The sequence below is a fragment of the Dama dama genome, chromosome 14 (genome assembly GCF_033118175.1).
Source record: "Dama dama isolate Ldn47 chromosome 14, ASM3311817v1, whole genome shotgun sequence".
Classification (NCBI taxonomy): Eukaryota; Metazoa; Chordata; class Mammalia; order Artiodactyla; family Cervidae; genus Dama; species Dama dama.
The window spans coordinates 74,830,191-74,849,197 of record NC_083694.1 but is presented as its reverse complement, the minus strand read 5'-3'; positions in this window follow the sequence as shown (position 1 = coordinate 74,849,197).

Sequence of the window (19,007 nt, the reverse complement as noted above, 5' to 3'; positions counted from 1 at the left end):
CTCCAAGCAAGAATACTGGGGTGGGTTCCCTTGCCCTCCTCCAGGGGATCTTCCTGACCCTGGGATGGAACCCACATCTTTTATGTCTCTTGCATCATCAGGTGGGTTTTCTTTAACACTTGTGCCATGTGGGAAGCCTTTTAACATTAGAGACTAAGATGATTTAGTTCAAACTTCATAAACTTTTTGAAGGTCTACTCTTCCAGATCTTTTCTGGGTGTATGTACGTACGCATGCGTGTGCATGCATGCGTGTGCACCTATGTTTTGGAGGATTCTGTGAACAGAAAAATAGGCCTGTCCTGGTAGACTATGCAGACCTGCCCACAAGGGCAAATGGCTTACCACCTGTGATGCAGAATTACCGTCTTCACAAGGGATTTCATTAAGTAGGATCTCTCACACCATATTCAAGACACATTGTCCCAATTTCTTTTCACTTTTGTTGTTTTTGTGTATTTCAAATGTCTATCCTCTTGGACTGGAATCTATTATCTTTTACAATTTAAAAACAATTTTTTTTTTTGCCAAATCTTGGAAACGATCATTCTTTCAAAGAAGGGATAAATACACATGAGTTTTTCACGGTTTGATTAATATTTAACTCTTTAATCCAAGTTTTGTTAAAGCGACGTTTAAACCACTGTGAACCCTGGTACTTTTCCCTCACCTTTCAGCCCAGCTATCACTCCCCGGAGGCTCTGGGGCTGAACGGGGGTGGGGGGCCCTGCTGCCTTCTCCCGGGGCGCATTCCCTTCCCTCACGCCACCGATCCAGTGATCCCAGTTGAATCTGATTGTGATGATGTTTCTTCCTATGGCTTATTTAATTTTGTTATGGATAGACTGCAAACACCATGGAAACAGGAGTAAGTTCCGGTTCTGTTCAGCCTCGTATTCTTAGCAAGGCGGCGGCGGCCGTGATGGTGCTGCAGATGGAACGAGGCGGCAGACCCAGCACGCCGTTAGGATGTGAGGTTGTCAGGTCAGGACAAAGTTCCTGGTTCACAGAACTGGGTGAGGGGTGGCATTATCTTTCAACAGAGGAAAACCTGGGAGAGGGCCAGCTGGATGCACCTTGCAGACACGCAGTGGAGACGTCGAGCCGACGGCCATCCACCTGGAGCTCGGAGAGCGACCAGGGCTGGAATCGACGGCCTGAGTCCTGGGCGTGGTCACAACGAAGACGCCTCTGGAGAGGTTTCAGTGAGAAAAGTAGGCAGCTGGGACCAGTCCTGGGGAAATGCCAGCGTTTGGAGTTCGGGAAGGGAGAACGAGGCTAAGGAGGAGACAGGGTCCAGGCTCCAGCACCAGCTCCCTGATTTCTGGTAGCCAGGATATTGCACTGTTTCTTTTTATGGAAAAAAAAAAAAAAATGATCTCATATTCTACAAACTCTGATCTGAGTCATGTGTGTCTCCAGACGAATCTAGATGGTTACTCATGGTTCTAAAATCTTTAATTGAACAAAGATGTGCTGGCTTGTGATGCAGTTAGACCACGTAGTTCTTCTGTTCAAAATACCCTTCCAAAGGTTAAAATATTGCTCTTTTATCTCCCGTTTCCTGAGTTAGTGAGCTTGATCACCTCTTCTTTTTCTTACATGAATAGGTAGGTGGGAGCCGCCTTGACATTTAGAGGAGGGGAGAGGAGGCTGGGGAGGGGCTTGGGGGAGAGGAGGACCTAGGGAGGCACATTTCCAGACCCCTGAAAGCTCAGCTGGTAAAGAATCCGCCTGCAATGCAGGAGACCCTGATTCAATTCCTGGGTTGGGAAGATCTGCTGGAGAAGGGATAGGCTACCCACTGCAGTATTCTTGGGCTTCCCATGTGGCTCAGCTGGTAAAGAATCCACCTGCAATGCAGGAGAGCTGGGTTCGATCCCTGGGTTGGGAAGATCCCCTGGAGAAGGGAAAGGCTCCCCATGTCAGTGTTCTGGCCTGGAGAATCCCATGGACTGTATGGTCCACGGAGGCGCAAAGCGTCGGACACGACTGTCACTTCCCTTCCCAGCCGCAAAACCTCTCCTCCCTCTGCTCCCATCGTCAGAGGCCTGACCATGGTTTACTTGGAATAATTCTAAGAACAGAAGCAATCACCTCGCCTGGGGAGAGACCCAAGCTGCCAGGAAGCCTGGACTCGCGGCTTCTCAGATGGAAGACCCTCTGGGAGTGCAGGGTGGCGGGGCGGTGGCCACCGTGCCTGAAGGCAACGCCCAGGATGCCTTTGTGGGTTTGCCCTGTGCTGACACGGGGGAGCGGGGCCTTGGGGTCTCCAAAGCCAAGGGAGGCATCGCAGGGAAAGGCCAAGCAAGGCATGGCCTGGAGTGAGTCCATGAGGTCGCGGAGGCCGCTTTCAGTGGGGGCGGTTTGGGGGAGAAGGGGCTTCAAAGGGAGTGAGGAGTGGGTGGGAGGTGAAGAGATACATAGGAGGTAGCAGATGACGCTACAGATTTGATGTTAAGAAGAGGGGGAGGACTGGAGAGGAAGGAAAATGCACCGGAGGGTTTTGGTTTTCTGTCTTTGAGGTGAGAGAACTGAGCATATTTAAATCTCTTTGGCAAGGATCCTGCTGCGAAGGTGAGACGAATGTTCCTGCGAGGAAAGGTATGAGGATGAGAACCGGGAGTAATGCTCCTGAGAAGGAGGGGAGAACGGGACGGGGCTGGCGGGGACCTTAAGGAGCAGGAGGAGAGGGAGGGGCAGGCGGGTTAGGAAACTGCAAAGATGCCCTTGAAATAGGCACTGGGTCCTCTGATCTTGCAAAGGAGGCACTGAAAGTAGCTTAAAAACTTGGGAAAATGTTCTCACCTTGGAATGGTGAGTTCATGGACGTTAAAATCTTCTGCCCTAATTATTTTTGGTCCCAAGTGAAACTGAGAGTCGCTCATTTGTGTCCAACTCTTTGCAACCTCATGGACTATACAGCCCATGGGATTCTCCAGGCCAGAATACTGGAGTGGGTTGCCTTTCCATTCTCCAGGGGATCTTCCCAACACAGGAATCGAACCCAGGTCTCCTGCATTGCAGGCAGATTCTTTATCAACTGAGCCACGAGGAAGTCCCATTTTTGGTCCCAAATGAGCAGTAAATATGTGTTGAACTGAATTGATAAAAAGCCTCACTATTTCTTAAATCTCCCCTTAATGAGTGTTAAAAACCAAATCTTATGGGTTGCTGATTATGATCCAGCGTAGTAAGACATGGAGAACCTTCTTCGCCTGGCGAGAGCACATATTTTACAATATACAGATGTTGGTATCATGAAGGCTATCAGACTTCTAAACCACATTATCATTGACAAGTTTTTGTTTGAATCCAGTGAAACGTGAGGATGTGTGTCCTGGGTGGGATGGGGGAGAAATGAGGCGTTTAGGGTGAACAGATACTCACTGCTATCTATAAAACAGGTAAACAAGGCCTTGCCGCACGGCACAGGCAACTATACTCACCATCTCGCGCCGGCATGCTCAGGTGTTCAGTCGTGTCCGACTCTTTTGTGACCCCCTGGCCTGTAACCCGCCAGGCTCCTCTGTCCCTGGGGTTCCCCAGGCAAGAATCTTGGAGCGGGTCGCCATTTCCTTCTCCAGGGGATCTTCCTGACCCAGGGATTGAACCCATGTCTCCTACTTGGCAGGTGGACTCTTTGCCACTGAGCCACCTGGGAAGCCCAGATTACAGCCATCTAACCAGTGGCTCAGTTCTAGAAAAGGGACCCCACACAAAACCCCCAAAGAGGAACCGACATGGAGGGGAGAGTGGTGGGAAGGGTAAGGAGGGCGGGCAAGGAGGACGGACCGGGGAAGTGATTCCCTGACGCACAACGTCCTTGCGGGCTGCTGTGACCCCGACTCCCAGCAGGCGCTCCTAGCGCCCCCACCAGACCGAGGACACCTCCCCCCAGGAGAATTTAAGGACCGGCCTGATAAGGAGAGAGGAAACAGAGATGTGGGGGGTGAGATTAGGAGATTTAGGGTGGTGCCTGTCAGAGGCCTCTTGCCACCTACATCAGACTGCTGGCATGCCCGCGAAGAGGGCAGATCCCTGGACCCTGGACCGGCTCCAGACCCGCTCCGGTGAATCTTGGACTGGAGGAGGGGTGGGGCATGCCGGGTGACATGTATGCATGCTGAGATGGGAAAACTCCTAATTTAGCGAAGCGCCAAGAGGCTGGTGGTGGGTGCCACGACAGAAAATCATAACGGAAAACGAGCTGATCTTTCCAGCTCAGTCTTCAAAATTTAGTCTCAGTGCTTTGCTAGCACGTATACTAAAAATAACTTACAAACAACAACAACAAAAATCAAACAAACACAATTACTTATAGTTTAGTGGGATTATTTTTGGAAAAAACATTAGGAAACTTAAGAAAATGTAAAGATAATAAAAATCCCAGAAAGTTCATCAATTAGACAAAATCCCCACTACTATTTTGGCTATTTCTTTTCAGTCTTTTTCAGTATTCAGATCTCAATATCTTTATATAATTGGGGTCACCTGCTCTATCCTCTTTTTCTCCTAACATTGTATCTATCATGACGAAACTTTCAAGTTGCTAAAAAGCCTTTGAAAAATTAATGACTGCCTAATGTTATCACTTGGATGAAAGGAATTATCACCAATGTTTTCATCATTGGACATTTAAGTTTCAGCATATGGGGCTTCATGTGCAGACGACACCACCCTTATGGTAGAAAGTGAAGAGGAACTAAAAAGCCTCTTGATGAAAGTGAAAAAGGAGAGTGAAAAAGTTGGCATAAAACTCAACATTCAGAAAACTAAGATCATGGCATCTGGTCCCATCACTTCAAGGAAAATAGATGGGGAAATAGTGGAAACAATGAGAGACTTTATTTTTCTGGGCTCCAAAATCAATGCAGATGGTGACTGCAGCAATGAAATTAAAAGATGCTTACTCCTTGGAAGGAAAGTTATGACCAACCTAGACAGCATATTAAAAAGCAGAGACATTACTTTGTCAACAAAGGTCCGTCTAGTCAAGGCTATGGTTTTTCCAGTGGTCATATATGGATGTGAGAGTTGGACTGTGAAAAAAGCTGAGTGCCGAAGAACTGATGCTTTTGAACTGTGGTGTTGGAGAAGACTCTTGAGAGTCCCTTGGACTGCAAGGAGATCCAACCAGTCCATCCTAAAGGAGATCGGTCCTGGGTGTTCACTGGAAGGACTGATGTTGAAGCTGAAACTCCAATACTTTGGCCACCTCATGCGAAGTGTTGACTCATTGGAAAAGACCCTGATGCTGGGAGGGATTGGGGGCAGGAGGAGAAGGGGATGACAGAGGATGAGATGGCTGGATCGCATCATCGACTTGATGGACATGGGTTTGAGTAAACTCTGGGAGTTGGTGACGTACAGGGAGGCCTGCCGTGCTGCAGTCCATGGGGTTGCAAAGAGTCGGACACGACTGAGCGGCTGAACTGAACTGAACTGACTGATATGGGGCTTCCCAGGTGGCGCTAGTGGTAAAGAATCTACCTGACAATGTAGGAGACTTGGGTTTGATCCCTGGGTCAGGAAGATCCCTTGGAGAAGGAAATGGCACCCCATCCAGTGCCTGGGAAATCCTGTGGACAGAGAAGCATGGCGGGCTACAGGCCACGGGCTCACAAAGAGTCGAACATGTCTGAGTGTACGAGCACCATTCGGTGTATCAAATACAGCTTTCATTATTTAAGATCCCACTTGATTAAGTTAACGGATCTCTTTCTTATGCCTGTTAGAAAGTTCAAGCAGGTTTCACTAGAGTTCTGAGAGGCATGTATGCCAGGTGTTTTCAGTACTTTGCATCCTGAGATGTATGTCTATCCAGCTGGGGTCCCAGGGGAGGGTTCTCTCTGCATGTACAACCACGGACTGGGAAATGAACTTGGCTTAGAAGTATATTGTCAGAAAGAATGAATGAAACAGCTATCTTAATAAAATCGAAACCAGGGGATTTTGCTGAAGCTGCTTTCAAAACATGAATGACCCATGCTGACATAAGGAAAGAATAAAGATTGCAAGGTTTGGTTTCTATATGATTGTTTTGGAATTTTTCCAGTTACAAAGTGTTATTTACTAGTACTGTAAAAGTATGCCAAAAATACATCTTCGAATGCAGAAGAGATAATTAGGTTTCACTGTCCCAAGTCAAAAGGAAAAGAATTATTTTCTGTCTGATCTCTCAAACTCTGGCTACCTGCCTGGTATTTCCCTGCGATTTCACACTTTGGCATGGTCTTCGGGCAGACACCCGGAACGGTATCAGAGAACAAGGCTGCCAAAATAACCCTTTCACCCACTTTTCAAAGGAAACCAGCCATCTTAAATCTATATTTAGAGGATAGTTAAAATTAACCTTTGCTCATGAAAATTATTGTTTTTGTGTCATATTTCTTACAGTGCAGCTATCCCTGACTACAAGCCAACAGAATTCATGGAATTTATAATAAATATAAGTTATCTCACCTGAATCTTCAAGCTTATAGAGCTTTAACTAGATTGTGTCCATTTCCCTGCAAAACAAACCTTAGGCAAATTTTTGAAAAGGCAAATTGTGTCTTTGGATATTCTTGCATTGATTTTTCGGGTTCCTTACATGTTCTGCCTTTTCCCTACATGCAAACCAGGAATCTCTGTTATTAATCAGTACATCAGGTGACTCTGAGGCAGGTGACAGATATATAATGGGAAGAGGCACAGATGGGTAGGATTATATAAATACTGCCAGTGGGTGGTTAAATTATCATGTTGAATATTGAGCTTTTTCCTGTGTTTCCTAAAATGGAAGTAGGGAAGAGGCCCAAAATCTGTCTCCCTCTGGGCCACACTTATTCCTCAACTACTCACTCATTCATTCATTCCCTCATTCATTAATTCCCTCACTCATTCATTCACTCACTTGCTCATTCATTCATTCATTCACTCATTCAATTATTAATTTACTCATTCAATCAATCATTTAACAGATACATCTTAAATATAAGCTGTTATTGAACTGTAGGCAGTGGAGGGTGGGGAGCACCCCAGGTGGAAAAGACTATATTTGCCATGAATTCTAGTGTAGAATTTGGGCACATTAACAAGCAATCAGTGTGAGACAAAATTCAAGAAATACCAAAGGATACTTGCAGAGTACATCATGTGAAATGCTGGGCTGGATGAAGCACAAGCTGGAATCAAGATTGCCAGGAGAAATATTGATAACCTCAAACATGCAGATGACACTACCCTTATGGCAGAAAGTGAAGAAGAACTAAAGAGCCTCTTGATGAAAGTGAAAGAGGAGAGTGAAAAAAAGTGGCTTAAAACTCAACACTCAGAAAACTAAGATCATGGCATCTGGTCCCATCACTTCATGACAAATAGATGGGGAAACAATGGAAACAGTGAGACTTTGTTTTTGGGGGCTCCAAAATCACTGCAGATAGTGACTGCAGCCATGAAATTAAAAGACACTTGTTCCTTGGAAGAAAAACTTGACCAACCTAGACAGCATATTAAAAAGCAGAGACATTACCAACAAAGGTCCATCTAGTCAAAGCTATGGTTTTTCCAGTAGTCATGTATGGATGTGAGAGTTGGACTATAAAGAAAGCTGAGCACTGAAGAACTGATGCTTTTGAACTGTGGTGTTGAAGAAGACTCTTGAGAGTCCCTTGGACTGCAAGGAGATCCAACCAGTCCATCCTAAAGGAGATCAGTCCTGAATATTCACTGGAAGGACTCATGCTGAAACTGAAACTCCAATACTTTGGCCACCTGATGAGAAGAACTGAGTCATTTGAGAAGACCCTGATGCTGGGAAAGATTGAAGGCAGGAGGAGAAGGGGACGACAGAGGATGGGATGGTGGGATGGCATCACTGACTCAATGGACATGAGTTTGAGCAAGTTCTGGGAGTTGGTGACGTACAGGGAGGCCTGGTGTGCTGCAGTCCATGGGGTCACAGAGTTGGACACGATTGAGTGACTGAACTGAATTGAAAGGATACCAACATTTTCAGGAAGTTTTTTTTTTTTTTTTTAACTTATTTCTATCACATTTGACTTCAAAACAGGATTTGGGGTAGCTCCAGGATTACATGTAATGCAACAGAATAAAAGTAAAATAGATGAGAAAGGCAGAGGAACATAAGGGTAGAAAAAGATGAAATCAGAGTCAACACTGTACACGAAACGTCCATCTTCAATTAAGCACGTGCATTGGTAGAGGTGGGCTGCACACTTGGGTCTGAGCTTTCTCAGCTGCCAAAGGAAAGAGTCCCATTCTGTGGTGAGTTCACTGTATCTGTAAAATATAAAGTTTCCAGGGATTGAGGTCTGAGAGAAGTCTCTTCTGTGGGTCTCCATTTAGGATACAGTGGACACTGTTCCCAATAAAATCCCTTGCAAAATACAAAACTGTGTTTCACAGACCTATCTATTGTAATGCTAAAATGCAAAACAATGAAGTTGGACCCTTACCTCACACCATATACAAAAATTAACTAAACATGTATCAAAAACCTAAAAGTAAGCCCTAATACTAGAAAGCTCTTAGAAGAGTCTTCCCTGGTGGTCCAGTGGTTAAGACTCCACCTTCCCACCCAGGGAACGTGGGTTTGATCCCTGGTCAGGGAACTAAAAGCCTCTATGCCTCGTGGTGTGACAAAGAAAAAAAAAAAGCAAAAGAAAAGGAAAACAGAAGAAAATATAACAACAAATCTTGGTGACCTTGGATTTGACAATGGATTCTTCTATATGGCATCAAAAGCCCAAACAATAACAACAGCAGATAATGGGACTTCACCAATATAGAAATATTTTCTGCTTCAAAGGACATGCCAAAGAATGAAAAGACCACCTGTAGACTGGGAGAAAATACTTGCAGATATAAGGAACTTCTTTCTAGAGTATAACACTGGCAGTATTTATAAAAGAAACTCATACAACTCAATAATAAAAAGACAAACAACCCAATTTAAATAATGGACAATAATGGGCTTCCCTGGTGGCTCAGATGGTAAAGAATCTGCCTGCAATTCAGGAGACCTGGGTTGGATCCCTGGGTTGGGAAGATCCCCTGGAGAAGGGAATGGCAACCCACCCCAGTATTCTTGCCTGGAGAATCCCATGGATGGAGGAGCCTGCTGGGCTGCAGTTCATGGGGTTTTAAGAGTCAGACGTGACTTAGTGACTAAACAACTTGGCGAGGACTACTACCAAGGTGAGATGTCCCCATTTCAGGAGATACATGGTGTTAATGTTAAGTGGTGAAAGAAGCCAATCAAGCAAATCAAGACCACATGTTACATAATTTCATTTATATGAAATGTTCAGAACAGATGAATCTCTAGAAACAGAAAGCAGATTAGTGGTTGCTTATAACTGGGGGAGAGAGACAAAGAAGGGGCATAATTGAAGAGTGGCTTTTTATTTTTTGGTTAGGCGACTTAAACCTTCTAAAATTGATGGTATTGATGACAGTACAACTCTGAGTATTCTAAAAACCAAAAACCACTGAATCGGACACTCTGAGTGAACATTTATATCTCAAAAAAGATGTTACCAAAACAAAAACAATCCTTGGAGAATTTAAAACATTGCAATCAAGTATATGGCCCTCTGATGGTCTGACTTGTCCCGGACAAGTCAAGAATTCTAGAAAAAGACATGCTGCATATCTTTCTGAAAATCATCTATTAATGTCATTTCTTGTAAGTGAGCTCTGATATGAATGGAGTACCAGAGAGTTCACATTACGCTTTCTGGCAGGATCTTAAAATACAATTTTTTTTTTTAATGATTAAGGATAAATTCTTGTACCTTGGCAATCCAAAATGGCATTCTTTCACAAGGCCTGAAGGTTTAGATATATTCTGGTGAGAGTGTGCCGAGGTTTTTTGATGACAGCACTGCTCAGGGTTGAAAATGAAGATAAAACACAGTGATTTTAGTCACCAGAACAACTGTTCACCAGGCAGAATTGAATTTAAACCATTACATTCAATGTGGTCCCAAGTACCACAATGATCTAGGACGATATAAACTAAAAAAAAAAAAAAGTGGTATCTGCTATGATTTTCTTAAAGTAAGTAAAACAGACACCGTAACTAAAAAAAAAATTTTTTTTGAAGGCGGGTATTCAAGGGACAGTCTGACACAAGCTCTGGGTGAGGCATCATTATCTGCATGGCTTCACACTATCTTGTGTGATGTGTGAAGTTCAAATATTATTATGTTGCCTCCCTCAAAACTAACTACAGTACAAGGGGAGCGAAGGCCAACGGTCATCTTGTTCTGGGTACAACAGCCTCAGGTCAGTCTTCTTGACGCATTCTTCTGGTCAGAAGGGGCACAGGAGAGGCGTCCGAGGATGACGCCTCGCCTGCTGGCATCGCCCGCTCAGGGCCCAGGTCTCCTGCCGCCGCGCTGTCTTCGGAAGCCCGGCCTGCGTCCTCACCGGCTGGCCTGCTCTAGGCACTTTCTGTCACTGGTGTCACGTGGAGACCACTCAGGTCCATCTCCCTCACCTCAGAGCTCCACCTCTGTGACTCTGTATCCTGCACGTAGTCCTCATCTCAGGCTTTGGCCCCTCCCCAAATCAATCTCTTTTTGGTATTTGTTTTTGGCTGAGCCACATGGCGTGTGGGATCCTAGTTCCCTGACCAGTGATCAAACAGTGGAAGCATGGAGTCTCAACCACTGGGCCGCCAGCACGTGCGTGCTAAGCCGCTTTAGTCGTGTCCGACTCTTTTGTGACCCCACGGACTGTAGCCCGCCAGGCTTCTCTGTCCGTGGGATTCTCCAGGCAAGAGTCCTGGAGTGGGTTGCTATGCCCTCCTCCAGGGGATCTTCCCGACCCAGAGATCAAACCCGTGTCTCTTGTGTCTCCTGCATTGGCAGGCAGGTTCTTTACCACTAGCGCCACCTGAGAATTCATGCTGTAGTTCTGCATTTATTCCCTTCAAAAATATAGATGGTAAGAGAAAATAGCATGTTACAAAACAGAAAATAGTGTGGTCCCATTTTTAACAGATGTACATTCATGTCAATCAGCATGGAGTTTCCTTCTTTTTTTGGCCACGTCGTGTGGCTTGTGGGATCTCAGTCCCCTGACCACGGGCTGACCACCGGCTGACCCCGGGCCATGGCAGTGAAAGCGCCACATCCTAACCACTAGTTTCCTTTTTGTACCAACAAAAGTGAGACTATACAGTTTGGCAACTTACGTTTTTATGTATTATGCCATCGACCTCTCTCTGTGCTTAAAAATGACAAAACATAATTATCCATACGACTGTAAAGTTACTAATAAATGATGTTTGTTTTCTTTGATACTATTATAGACACAGATTTGCATGTGTTTTTAGATGTAATCACTCCTAGGGAGAAGAATTTGGGGTGATTTTTACGTTCCTCTTTGTACTTTTCTTGTTGTTGTTTAGCCGCTAAATTGTGTCTGACTCTTTTCGGTCCGATGGACTGTGGCCCACCGGGCTCCTCTGTCCACGGGATTTCCCAGGCAAGGGTACTGGAGTGGGCTGCCGTTTTCCCCTCCAGGGACCGTCTTGATCTGCGGATCAAAGCGTGTCTCCTGCGTTGCCATTTGCCGCTGAGCCACCAGGGACGCCCCTTTGTATTTTTCCCACCAGACTTTTTTTTTTTTCACAACAAAGAAATATTGTTGAAAAAGCAATAAATCACTCTTTTAATCATAAAAAGCTGGTCTACATACCAAAAACAAAGAAGATAAAGCTCTGATTTCAAAGCCTCCAAATAAATCACAAGAAAGGAGAGGCACCTGGATGGTTTATGTGAATAAGATCTGGGCTTTTCACTTCATGCATCTCGCCTGGTGCGGAACCCTGTGGGGTGCTGTGGTGCTGAAATTCTGATGCACTTGTATGAGGCGTTAACGCTGAGTTACAGCATGCCGACCGTTGGCTTTGAGCGTGTCCAGACACTCATAGATCAGCTCCAGTTGTGCATGGTCGACAGAGGCTTTACGATCCAGGGAGTGTTCAGACAGAGGACAGAGATCACAGGTCAATGTTGAGAAAACCCCCAGCAATCAGCACAGAAGAGACAATGCAAGAGGATGCGTTTTGGTGTCCTCAAATATTTCCTGCTTTCAAAAGCAGGATGGAGTCCTTCTGTGTTGCCCCAAAGAGCAAAACTAGGGCAAGGCAGTGGGATTCATCTGGAGGCAGCGTTCAGCCCGATATCACCCTGGACATCAGGGCTGACTGTGCATAGCAGGCTGTGCAGTGAGCTTCCCACCGCTCTCAGTGCTCGCCCTCCGGGAAGTCACGGCACTGGGGGCTGATCCAGACGACAGCCAAGCCCACTTCTGCCCAGAAAGGCATCTCCTCAGTGGCCCCATAATCCGCTCACTCCTCACTACACCTCTGTCTTCAGTCACTTCAGTTCAGTTGCTCAGTCGTGTCCTACTCTCTGCAACCCCATGGACTGCAGCATGCCAGGCCTCCCTGTCCATCACCAACTCCCGGAGTTCACTCAAACTCATGTCCATTGATTTCACTCAAACTCATGTCCATTGAGTCGGTGATGCCATCCACCATCTCATCCTCTGTTGCCCCCTTCTCCTCCTGCCTTCAATCTTTCCCAGCATCAGGGTCTTCTCAAATGACTCAGTTCTTCTCATCAGGTGGCCCAAGTACTGGAGCTTCAGCATCAGTCCTTCCAATGAATATTTAGGACTGATCTCCTTTAGGATGGACTGGTTGGATCTCCTTACAGCCCAAGGGACTCTCAAGAGTCTTCTCCAACACCACAGTTCAAAAGCATCAATTCTTTGGTGCTCAGCTTTCTTTATAGTCCAACTCTCACATCCATATATGACTACTGGAAAAACCATAGCTTTGGCTAGATGAACCTTTGTCGGTAAAGTAATGTCTCTGCTTTTTAATATGCTGTCTAGGTTGGTTATAGCTGTCATCTCTGTCTTATCAGTTACTTGGAATTACAATCTCATGGGGAGGGATAAACTAGGAGCTTGGGATTAATATGCACACACTTCTATACATAAGATAGATAACCAACAAGGACCTACTATAGAGCACAGGGACTTCTACTCAATACTCTGTAATAACCTGTACGGGAAAAGCATCTGAAAAGGAGTGAATGTTTGTGTGTGGATAACGGGGTCACTATCCTGTACACCTGAAACTCACACAACATGGTAAATCAACTATACGCCAATAAGATAAAAAGCAGCCCAACTACGGCTACCACAACCGCACAATTCTTAGTCAGAGTAGCCTGTGGCCCACAGCTAGGGGCCTATGCCAGAGGAAACAGGAATATATCTTGCTGAACCTGTCTTTCCACTTGCAGGATTTGTCTCAATAAAGGGAAGTTTTGCTAATAACAGACAGGCAGTGCTGCCTGAAATTGGCAATGACGATTCAATTGCCTCCCCCCGATGACCGATCAGAATCACTCAGCGGGTCTCCCATCGATTGTAGCATCCTCTGTTGGCAAGGTCAGTTTTCTGTGAATTACTGGTGTCTACACCGGTTACAATCAGGCTTATAACACTTCAAATGCTATGAATAAGGTTATTTTATCACAGCTATTTAAAGATGGCCATTTTGACCAAGTATTCTGTGCAAGAGACATTCTAACCCCTCAAGGTTGACCCTGCATGTTAATTTTAACCCGTACTCCTCTTTTGTTCCATCTCTGAGTCTGGCTCCATTACAAAACCTTACCCATCCCTTTATTCCTATCCCATAATAGTCTAAGCTCTTCCTCCCCCTCCCCCATCAAGGAAAGGCTGTGATTCCTCAGGAAACGGCATAGAAGGCCTTAGGTGGGTACAAGACATAATTTCTCATCTCTCTCTGGGCCCCCTTTCTTAGATGCAAAAACCTGAAAGGCAAGGAGTCAAATGAAGGAGTGAAGTAAGATGCTAAAACAGTGCCCCGTTGGCTAGGATGGGATTGCTGTTGTTCAGCTGCTAAGTCTTGTCTGACTCTTTGGTGACTCCATGGACTGTAGGCCTTCAGGCTCCTCTGTTCACGGGATTTCCCAGGCAAGAATACTGGAGTTGAGTTGCCATTCCCTTCTCCAGGGGATCTTCTTGACCCAAGGATTGAACCTGCATCTCCTGTGTTGCAGGCAGATTCTTTACCACTGAGCCACCAGGGAAACCAAACTCCTGAAGGGAGGTTCATTTTTCAAGCAAGATTATTTATTGCTTGTTTTTAATCTCTGTTTCCTTTCTATTATCCTCTATAATGAGAAAGCCTTTATTTGGTCTTGCTTAGACATTTCACTTCCAATGGAGGATTATAAAGGATTCATTTATTGATGTGTTTATTTCCTCAATTATCCATTCACCGATCCATCACATCCGTATTGAACACTTTGTTCAAAAGCTGGGAGATGAGAAGGGACAAGACATAGGCCTGCCCACCAGGTGCCCATTCCGCAAACTGGGCAGGAGCTCCCTCCTTGACGCCCTGCAAACGGTAAGGTCAAAGTCGGGACACTGGAGATGTCATCTCTACTAGTGAATTCTCTTCCCAAAGGCCAGTCTTGAAGAAGCGGGTTTGTATTAAGATGGCAGCTCTCTGGGAAACTCCTGTTCACCCTTTGAAACTTACACACGACACTTGGCATACTGCCTGGCTTCTTATCTGGTAAACGTTCCCTGGTTTGTCCTGGTGCTGTAGGATAGTGAGTAATTCCCCAGACAACTTGGGCACCTCGTCGTTGTTTATCTTTCCGTGTCCCTCTTCCAGAGAGTTAACTCCTCCGGGAAGGGCTGAGTTTTGCACCTGGCAGTGAGCCAGCCACACAGTTGGCATGTGTTGGCACCCCATCTCCGGAAGGGGAATGGGGGCCCCCTCTCTGTTCAGATCTCTCCGCAAACTGTCGGGATGCCAAGGAGCTGGACTTGCTGAGCCTCCAGGAGAGAGAGCCTTGGAGAATTCCCTTTTACTTAAGGGACAGTTCTTTCCATTCCCTTTAAGTCTCAGCTTTGTCTGTCTTCCATGTGAAGCTTCCAAATGGGTTTTCCCCTTGATGGGACCTGCTGACCATAAATCAGTCATTTCTGCACATCTGTGCTTTATCCAGAGCAGAGCAGTGGAGTCCTTGTGTTTAGGGGTCCTGTCCTCTGCACCTTATGTACTGGTCTGAGCCAGAGAAAGGAGTCATTATCAATAGGTCTGTTACTCTGGATAGCCTATACGGATGGTGATCAGATTTTGTAAACAAAAGTCAGAGCTCATGTTCAGTTGTGGAGGGAGAGACCCACGGCATAAGGCAGAAATTGGGGGCCTAGTGGACATGATGTCCACGGCGGGGTCACTGGGCCCTCCCCGAGTCCAGGTCTCAGAGCGTCTCGTGTGCGCTCTCCTCTTTTAAAGGTACCACAGAGGTTAGCAGGGTTAGTAGAGCACCGAGCCGTCCTTCTTGCCTCTTATTCCATGAGAAGGGCCATGCACTTGGACCTGGGCTTGAATTCCTGGCTCTGTTACCTACTGACCTATGACCCTGGGCAAGTGGGTGGACATCTCTGCGCCTCTCTGCTTTTCTACTGAAGGGTGATCTGGAGAGCAAGTGTGCTGAAGCACATCACGTGTCGAGTAGACACCATGGGCACTGCGTACATGCTAAGTTCTCTTCTGTTTTCCTCAGCTCCTGGGGACAGGCTGAAATGATCACTTTATAAAACCAAACCAGATTAAACCAAAACGAGATTAAAAAAAAAAAAAAGTTAAAAAAGGAAAAGACAACAGCTTTAAAATGCTGGCTTCCAAATTCCTGAATATTTCACTCCAGGAGCTGTGGTCACGTTCAGAACAGCCTGGGTTACCCTTGGATTGGGGTTCCCTCGCCCCGCTGAGGACGCCAGGGCTGGACACTGTATTCCTTGGGGTCAACAGAGGCCAACTTCCCTCTATGCAAGTGCCCCACTCCGCCGAGTGCAACATTGATTCTACTTTTGTCATGGATGTTGATGAGCGCTGTTCAGAATACAATTCACAGTCTTGCCAAAATCACATTTTGCATTTCTTCAGACAGACACTGAAATGTATGGTTTATCATTTTGGGTAGAAACTCAAGTTCTCTGAAGATCTGCTTACGTGATCTTTCTCAGCAAGTAACATTGTGAAAGTTGGTGGTTGTCTAATAAAGGTTCCTGGTTTCAAAATAAGTTTATTTCCTTATAAGTGTGTTTAAGTTCAGTCTTGATGGTTTTTCCCTAAATTTTTCCAAGCTATTAAAAAGAGGCTGACTAATGCATTTGTACAATGTACACAAAACTCTGAAGGGAAAACAATTTAACTGAAATTTAACCACAATGCGAATGTGTGTGATATGTTATTATGTGAAAAAAGCAGAAAGTACAGAAATAGCTCTCCTTCCCTTCTAAACAGAATATATGTACATGTTTAGATGTGATAAAAAGACTAGAAAGGTATGTACCAAACTGACAGCCGTGGCTATCCCTAGGTGGCAAAATTACAAATGACTTAATTTATGGGTCACTTGACAGAGAGTCTAAAATGAGCATGTGTCCCTTGTTTAACAAGAGTAAATCCATGGCTGATTCATGTCAATGTATGGCAAAAACCACTACAATATTGTAAAGCAATTGGCCTCCAACTAATAAAAATAAAGGAGAAAAAAAAGTTATTGTTAAAAATATACTTAAAATATGTTCTAATTTAATATAAATATTTTGTATTATTAATAGAATAAATATATTTTATCATATAAGATATAACATAAAATATAAAATTTAAAATATTTTTAAAAATCTGACTTCTAAAAGAATAGGCTGGATGGACAATGATGTTAAGGTTATTTATTATACTAAGAGCTCTAACAAATCAATAAGATCTGAAGTGCCTCAACAGAAATGTAAAGGGCCTGAAGAGACAATTCACAAGAGAAGAAATTTCAGTGTCCAACACAGGTATAAAAAAACTAGACCTCATTCTTTTTTTTTTTTTTAATTTATTAAAAAAAATTTTTTTCATTTATTTATGTTAGTTGGTAGACCTCATTCTTAATCAAAGAAACAGAAATTAGAGACAACAAACCTCATCAAATTTTCATTAACTGTTTGACGCTGGAGCAGAGTGGTGAGTCAGTAACAAGAGCCTCCATCTATTGAGTGTTGGCCAACAGGCAGGCACTGAACTGAGCCCAAAAGCTTAAGTAACCGGTTCATGACGACTCTGAAGCCAAAGCAGACTCTCTGAACTGGACACACCAAGCCGTGGGTGAGTGGGGCAGGGAATAGGAACCGCAAGGCTCCTGAAGAATACTGACAATCTGCTTTCCAGGAGTCTGCCTCAAAACAAACCCCCTCGCCAACTTGTCAGATCCTACCTTCTAGGAATTTAACTCTCACAGTCAGATAACTATTTTCACTACATGAAAATAATCAGAATGCGAACAAACATAAATACAAAAGTGTGCTAAAGTAAAACGTGTAACTTAAGAGAAATAATGAAATAAATGATATTATATCCTATTTTGCTGTCCTGAACGTAGCTATTTTGAGGAATTTTTAGCGACCTAGCAAAATGCTCATGACTTATTAAACCAGTAAAACACTCTAGCCAGATCACCACTTAGAGAAGCCCACAGTTGATAAGCCCTCATCTCCAGGTACAGAGTTTCCAGCCAAGTTTTATTGTGTCCCACTCTCAAATGTATGTAAGAGAAAACTAAAAAAAAAAAAAAAGACACCCCCAAATTGTAAAATTAATATCACTGGTATCCATGAAATGAGAATAAGATACTGTTAAAGGATAAGAGAAATTCAGGGAAGAAAATAAGAGTTTTCAAAAACTAAAATAATATGGCATGACAAATTAAAAACTCAATACAAGGTCAGAGACTTCCCTAGTGGGCCAGTGGCTAAGACTCTGAGCTCCCAATGCAGGGTTCTGGGTTCAATCTCTGCTTAGGGAACTAGATCCCACATGTCACAGCTAAGACCCCAAGTGCTGCAACTAAGACCCAGAGCAGCCAAATAAATGAATATTTAAACAAACAAACAAACAAAAAAACTCAATAAGAGGTAAGAAGATAAAGTTGAGGAAACACCCCAGAAAGCAGAATTGTTGTGCCTAGTCCCTCAGTCCTGTCAGACTCTTTGTGACCCCATGGACTGCAGCCCGCCAGGCTCCTCTGCCCATGGGGATTCTCCAGGCAAGAATACTGGAGTGGGTTGCTGTGCCCTCCTCCAGGGGATCTTCCCCATTCAGGGATCGAACCCAGGTCTCCCATACTGATCATCTGAGCCACTGGGGGAAGGCGTAGAAAGCAGAATAAATAGATAAAAGATGGAATGTGAAAAGAAAAAAAGAAATTAATGATTCTATCCAGGAAATCCAATATTTAAATAATAGAGTAATCAAAGGTGGGGGGGTGGGACATCAGGGGAAAGAGAGGAAACGATCAAAGAAACAATCTGAGAAAAATTCCCAGACACAAAAGATAAGAGTTTTCAGACTGGAAGAACCTGCAGGTGCCAGCTCCGTGGCTGAGACTCCAGACGCCAGGAACACCATCAGGGCCTGCAAGTCAGCTACGTTGTTGCCGTTTCCTCACTCTGTCCTGTTTGACTCTGCGCCACCCCATGGACCGCAGCCCGCCAGGCTCCTCTGCTCACGGGTTTCTCCAGGCAGGAACACTGGAGCGGGTTGCCAAGCCCTCCTCCAGGGGATCTTCCCGACCGAGGAATCGAACTCACATCTCCTGCACTGGCAGGCGGCTTCTTTACCACTGAGCCACCTGGGAAGCTCATATTTTAAGCACAAGCAGATCGGCAGAGTCTGGGGGCTTCGCCGCCGCCCCGGGGGCCCCACCCACCTCTGGGACTGCTCTTCCGCCTCGAAGAGCGTCAGGACCACCTCGTCCGTGTAGCTCTGCGCCAGCACGTGAAGCGCCTTCCGGATGGTGTCCTGGGCCGCGGCGTCCGGGGCGTTGTGCACGTGGTGGTAAACGTGCCGGATGATCTCAGGCGCCTGCGGGG